Source organism: Procambarus clarkii, chromosome 39 (genome assembly GCF_040958095.1).
Source record: "Procambarus clarkii isolate CNS0578487 chromosome 39, FALCON_Pclarkii_2.0, whole genome shotgun sequence".
In the NCBI taxonomy this organism is placed as follows: Eukaryota; Metazoa; Arthropoda; class Malacostraca; order Decapoda; family Cambaridae; genus Procambarus; species Procambarus clarkii.
In genome coordinates this window covers 21,320,344-21,326,348 of record NC_091188.1, presented here as the reverse complement: position 1 = coordinate 21,326,348, position 6,005 = coordinate 21,320,344, and the positions used below count along the sequence as shown (strand labels likewise).

The 6,005-nt window shown below is 43.4% G+C and overlaps 1 long non-coding RNA gene across 1 annotated transcript; it reads right to left on the bottom strand.

Annotated features, from left to right (window-relative positions):
* Positions 1-4,170: 4,170 nt before the first annotated feature.
* On the bottom strand, positions 4,171-5,445 carry LOC138372517 (uncharacterized). Its single transcript, XR_011230883.1, has 2 exons — positions 5,035-5,445; positions 4,171-4,880 (listed from the first exon to the last, which is right to left on the bottom strand). It is a non-coding gene; the product is annotated as an uncharacterized lncRNA (long non-coding RNA).
* Positions 5,446-6,005: the final 560 nt, after the last annotated feature.

Genomic DNA, 6,005 nt, shown 5'->3' with positions numbered 1-6,005 from the left:
ACCAACCTCACCTTGAGGGTTAAACCTTGTAAAAACAAATATGGCACTATCAGCCCTGGAACATACATATATATATATATATATATATATATATATATATATATATATATATATATATATATATATATATATATATATATATATATATATATATTATTAAATATGACCGAAAAAGTAAGATCAATAATTCTAACACGAATTTTCTCAATATTTCTTATGTTTCTTTTCACTGTCGATGGTAATTGAAAAATCAATTCTCCAAAATTCATTTTTACTTCTAGTCTGACGCGACACTTGAACGCATTTCGTAATAACTTATTACATTTTCAAAGACTTTAAATTACACACACACAACTATTACCTGCAAACACTAAACGGAGTTTAAACAGCTTTCATTTTATACCTGCATTTGGGTGAAGTAATATGTTACAATAGTTTCGGATGAGGTGAAAACAAACTTTCAACACAAGACAGAACACGAAACAATGGGTATAATATTTGGTAAGTTAAAGGGAATAATGGAAGTAACTGCAAAGGGACTATTGGCCCATATTTCTTGATGCTTCTATATTGGTGCGGAGTCTTGAAGTGGGTAGAATATAGTTGTTCATTAATTGGCTGTTGATTGCTGGTGTTGACTTCTTAATGTGTAGAGCCTCGCAGATATCAAGCCGCCTACTATCGCTGTATCTATCGATGATTTCCGTGTTTCTTGTTAAGACTTCTCTGGTGATGGTTTGGTTGTGGGAAGAGATTATATGTTCCTTAATGGAGCCCTGTTGCTTATGCATCGTTAATCGCCTGGAAAGAGATGTTGTTGCCTATATACTGAGTTCTTTGAGGCTTACAGTCCCCAAGTGGGCATTTGAAGGCATAGACGACATTGGTCTCTTTTAAAGCGTTCTACTTTGTGTCTGGAGAGTTTCTCATGAGTAGGTTGGCCGTTTTCTTGGTTTTATAGTAAATCGTCAATTGTATCTTCTGATTTTTGTCTGTAGGGATAACGTTTCTATTAACAACATCTTTCAGGACCCTTTCCTCCGTTTTATGAGCTGGGGAAAGAAGTTCCTTTAAAATAGTAAAATAGGGGGAACAGGTGTTGTGTTAGTTGTCTCTTCAGAGGTTGCATGGCATTTCACCTTCCTTCTTATGATGTCTTCAACGAAACCATTGGAGAAGCCGTTGTTGACTAGGACCTGCCTTACCCTACAGAGTTCTTCATCGACTTGCTTCCATCCTGAGCTGTGACTGAGAGCACGGTCGACATAAGCGTTCGCGACACTCTTCTTGTACCTGTCTGGGCAGTCACTGTTGGCATTGAGGCACATTCCTATGTTTGTTTCCTTAGTGTAGACTGCAGTGTGGAAACCTCCGCTCCTTTCCATGACTGTTACATCTAGAAAGGGCAGCTTCCCTTCCTTCTCCATCTCGTAAGTGAAACGCAACACAGAATTCCGCTCAAATGCCTCCTTCAGCTCCTGCAGATGTCTGACATCAGGTACCTGTGTAAAAATGTTGTCAACATACCTGCAGTATATGGCCGGTTTCAAGTTCATGTCGACTAAGACCTTTTGTTCGATGGTACCAATGTAGAAGTTCGCAAACAGGACACCTAGGGGAGAACCCATGGCGACCCCATCTACTTGCTTATACATGTGCCCATTCGGGCTCAAGAAGGGTGCCTCTTTAGTACAAGCTTGGAGTAGTTTCCTTAGAATGTTTTCTGGTATGTCAAAAGGAGTACAGGCCGGATCACGATACACTGTGTCCGCTATCATCCCGATTGTTTTCATCGATTGAAAGCAAAGGTCAACAAATTAATCGAAAATGTGAATGCCAAGAAATCCGGACTCCACTTGCCAAAGATTATTGGGGAATACAAACCTGTATACGCATATGGAAATGTCAAGACACACAAGCCTGGAAACCCACTTCGGCCAATCATCAGTCAGATACCCACACCCACGTACAGACTGGCAAAGCGACCCAATGGCTTGCTGACTCCTTATGTCCCTTGCGCCTTCAGCCTGAAGTCTCCAAAGGAATTTGTTCACTTACTGCCGGAAACACGGGCCACAGGGATAAGAGCCTCGTTGGACGTAGAATCACTGTTTACCAACGTACCGATGCCTGGTGTACAGCAGACCCTTGTCACTGCCAGGTGTACAGCAGAGCCTCGACGCTGTCTGGCGAGCAGCAGACTCGTCGCTGCATGGTGAACAACATCGTCTCGATGCTGCCTGGCGAACAGCAGAGCCTCGTCGCTGCCTGGTGTACAACAGACCCTCGTCGCTGCCTGGTGTACAGCAGGGATTTGTCGCTGCCTGGTGTACAGCAGAGTCTTGTTGCTGCCTGGTGTACAGCAGATCCTTGTCGCTGCCTGGTGTACAGCAGAACCTCGACGCTGCCTGGTGTACAACAGATCCTTGTCGCTGCCTGGTGTACATCAGACCCTTGTCGCTGCCTGGTGGACAGCACAACATCGACGCTGCCTGGTGTACAGCATATCCTTTTCGCTGCCTGGTATATAGCAGATCCTCGTCGCTGCCTGGTGTACAGCAGAGCCTCGTCGCTGCCTGGTGTACAGCAACGCCTCGTCACTGCCTGGTGTACAGTAGAGCCTCGTTTTCTAATGTGCCGCATTTCTGCTCCCTTCGTGTTGGACGACCGTATGGAGTTACACTACTACCACGGAGCAGAGGCAAACAACTGGGGTGGCACTTGCCTTGTGTCCCCGCTTTGAGAGACATCTTGAGAGACATACCCTTTAACATCCGGTCAAGTAAATGCCCCTGCCCACCACAGGTAACAGTCGTGTCACGTAAATTCATGAAAGTCGATCATCGGTATAACTTTGTCCCAGTTGGGTCTCAGCTCCTCGGACCTGGTGTGTGCCAGGTGCTTCACAGCGATCTACACTTCCGGCTCATCGATACAAAAGGAGAACTAAAAGCAGCCGGGTTTCTTTCTAGCCGCCAGTGTGACGAGCCTTTATGAGGGAACTCATCTTATATCATCATCCTCTACAGCGACCGAGAAACTCAATTAAATTTACTGATTTTAAACAGCTGTAGATGTCCAACAACTCTGCAGTTGTATATCAGCACTGTAGATGTTCAACAGCTCTGCAGTTGTATATAAGTACTGTAGATGTTCAACAGCTCTGCAGTTGTATATAAGTACTGTAGATGTTGAACAGCTCTGCAGTTGTATATATGAGTACTGTAGATGGGGAACAGCACTAAGTAGGGTAAATTATGACTAGAACCGTGTGCAACACCTGAGCAGGTGAGCCAATTAGGCCCTCGTGCTCAGGGGATGCACACAGCTTTAGTCATAGTGTGTTCTCGGGGGTTCTCCAGGGGTGTATCACTCGCACCTGGTTTTCGGCGGCGCATTATAAAATATAAATGAATTCGAATATAAATGAATTTTGGAGAATTGATTTTTCAATTACCATCAACAGTGAAAAGAAACATAAGAAAGATCGAGAAAATTCGTGTTAGAATTATTAATCTTACCGCATTTTGGGTCATGTGGAGGGTTGTGAGCCATGTAAGTGTAAGGGTGTAAGGATTAAGTATAGGAGCAGCAGCAGCAGGTGTGTAAGATGAATGAGTGTGTGTATGTAGCGTAGACTTAAGCATGTGGTTAAATATAGTTAAATAAAGTATGTGGGAAATAGAAGGATAAGTTGAGGGTGGAGTGGAAGGGCCCTTCCATGTGGGGGGTGTGCCCAGGAGATCGATTTTTTTTTAGGTATATGGTTAGGGATGAGTGTGTGAAGCAGGTGAGGGGAAGGGATATGGGTGGGGAGGGGAGTGAAGATGTCTACCCAGAAGCTATGGCTGGTGGTGCTGTTTTGTTAGTTTTTTTCACAGTAAAGAAGGACGTGTGTGTATTTGCCCCTCTCACCACCCCAGCTTTCACAGTTGTTTGTTGTTGACTGACAACTCACCTTATCAGTCATAAGAGGTTTTTTTTGCAGGGATATTCCTGCGCGTCATAAGAGGTGTCTGATTCTGAGCTATGCGACTCGGTCATCTGGAGTATACAACCTCACAAGTCTTTCGCGTGTTTGCATCAGAGAATCGGGTGCTCTTGGCCGCCCCATTCACTTGACACCCCTAAGGTTTGCACTGACACATGTCCCGGTATTCAGAACAGCAATAAGTAGTTAAGGGCGTAAACCCTTTACATATAATTTTATTCTTTATTAAACACTAAGACATTTACAACGACAATACTAATAATATTTTAAAAAATGTGCAAACATCATTTTTTCCCAAATAACTTCCTTCTTCGTATAACAAAATCAAATCAAATCAAAGCTACTGTGTGTTTTTACACCGCGTAACGTAGCAACCAACATGCAAATATCGTTCTATTACTGAGTGACTGTTTTAGAGCTAGTAACGTAACATAGAAAATCAACAGTCGTAAGACAGTCTTCAATTTTCTAATAACAAAATCAAATCAAAGCTGTTGTGTGTGTTTTTACACCTCGTAACATAACGCGAGCAACATGCAAACATCGTTCTGTTACTTTGTGACTATTTTAGAGCACTGCACAGCAGTACAACAACACTGCAGTCGTATAACAGCACTGTATATGTTGAACAGCTCTGCAAATGTATAACAGCACTGTAGATGTTGAACAGCTCTGCAAATGTATAACAACACTGTCGATGTTGAACAGCACTCCAGTTACATATCAGCACTGATGTTGAACACCACTGCAGTTGTATATCAGCACTGCAGTTGTATATCAGCACTGTAGATGTTGAGTAGTACTGCAGTTGTATATCAGCACTGTGTTATGACCCCAGGTAGCCTGAAGAATGAGTCTACCTGTCTGAGAGTTACTCCGCCTACTGAACCTGATTGAGAGGTCAGAAGAAGTATAGATATATGAATATATACTAAATACATGATAAATGTCAGTAAATAGTTTAAAATCATGAACAGAGGATGAACATGTAAATAAGTGACATGACATGATATGTCGATACTTTGCTGACATCTTAAACTTACTTGAGCAACAGAAGTCGTGAGGGAAGGTCGCGCTCCGTTGAGCTCCTGGTAGAGGATGACCCCCTAATTGTGTACTCCTTCAAGAGGAGGGAACCAGGCAGGCGTTTTATGTATGAAGCCTGTGAGAAGATTTAATCCACTCAAGTCAGGAGCAGAAGAGCTGTGGTGCAGTCTAAAGGAGACCTGGATGTCACAGAGGGGACGACATCTTTGAGCCACAGCTGATCGAGCGCCCTCCAGATTCCAATTCTGTGGTAAGCTAATATAACAGTTGTTGCAGTGGTTGCCTGTGTTTGATCGTGTGCCCAGCGATCATGGCAAGTGTTTATATATAATATATATATTATACTAAGGCAGTTAGCTCAAATAAGAGAGTACAGATAGGAGTACATCTTTGAGCGGCGAAGTGATACGTCAGCCCTCGCCGGAGGTCAAGCACTGACTGAGTGAGGTAGGCCCCAGCCTTGCGACCAGGGAGGCGGCCTGCGACATGTTTGGACACGTTCCCAGGTGGACCCTGCCCAGGATGGGGGAGTACCGTTGCGGCGACGCAATAGTGTTTTAAAGAGATGTCGGATGGAGTAGTTTTATTTTCTGTGAATACATGTAATTGTGTTTTGTTAGGAAAACGTTTATTATGGCATTGCCGATGGATTTGCAGGTTTGTGAGGGAGAACTGAAACGTTTGTGAGGGAGAACTACAACGTGTGTGTGGGAGAACTGTAACGTTTGTATGGGAGAACTGGAACGTTTGATTGGGAGAACTAAATTGTTTGTCTGGGAGAGCTACAACGTCTGTCTGGGAGAGAGAACAAAATCTATTCACTGTAGATTTGAACAGCACTACACCTACATATCAGCACTGTAGATGTTGAACAGCACTGCAGTTGTTTATCAGCACTGTAGTTGTTGAAGAGCACTGAAGTGTTATTTCAGCAATACTGCCGTTGTATGATAGCATTGAAGTTGTA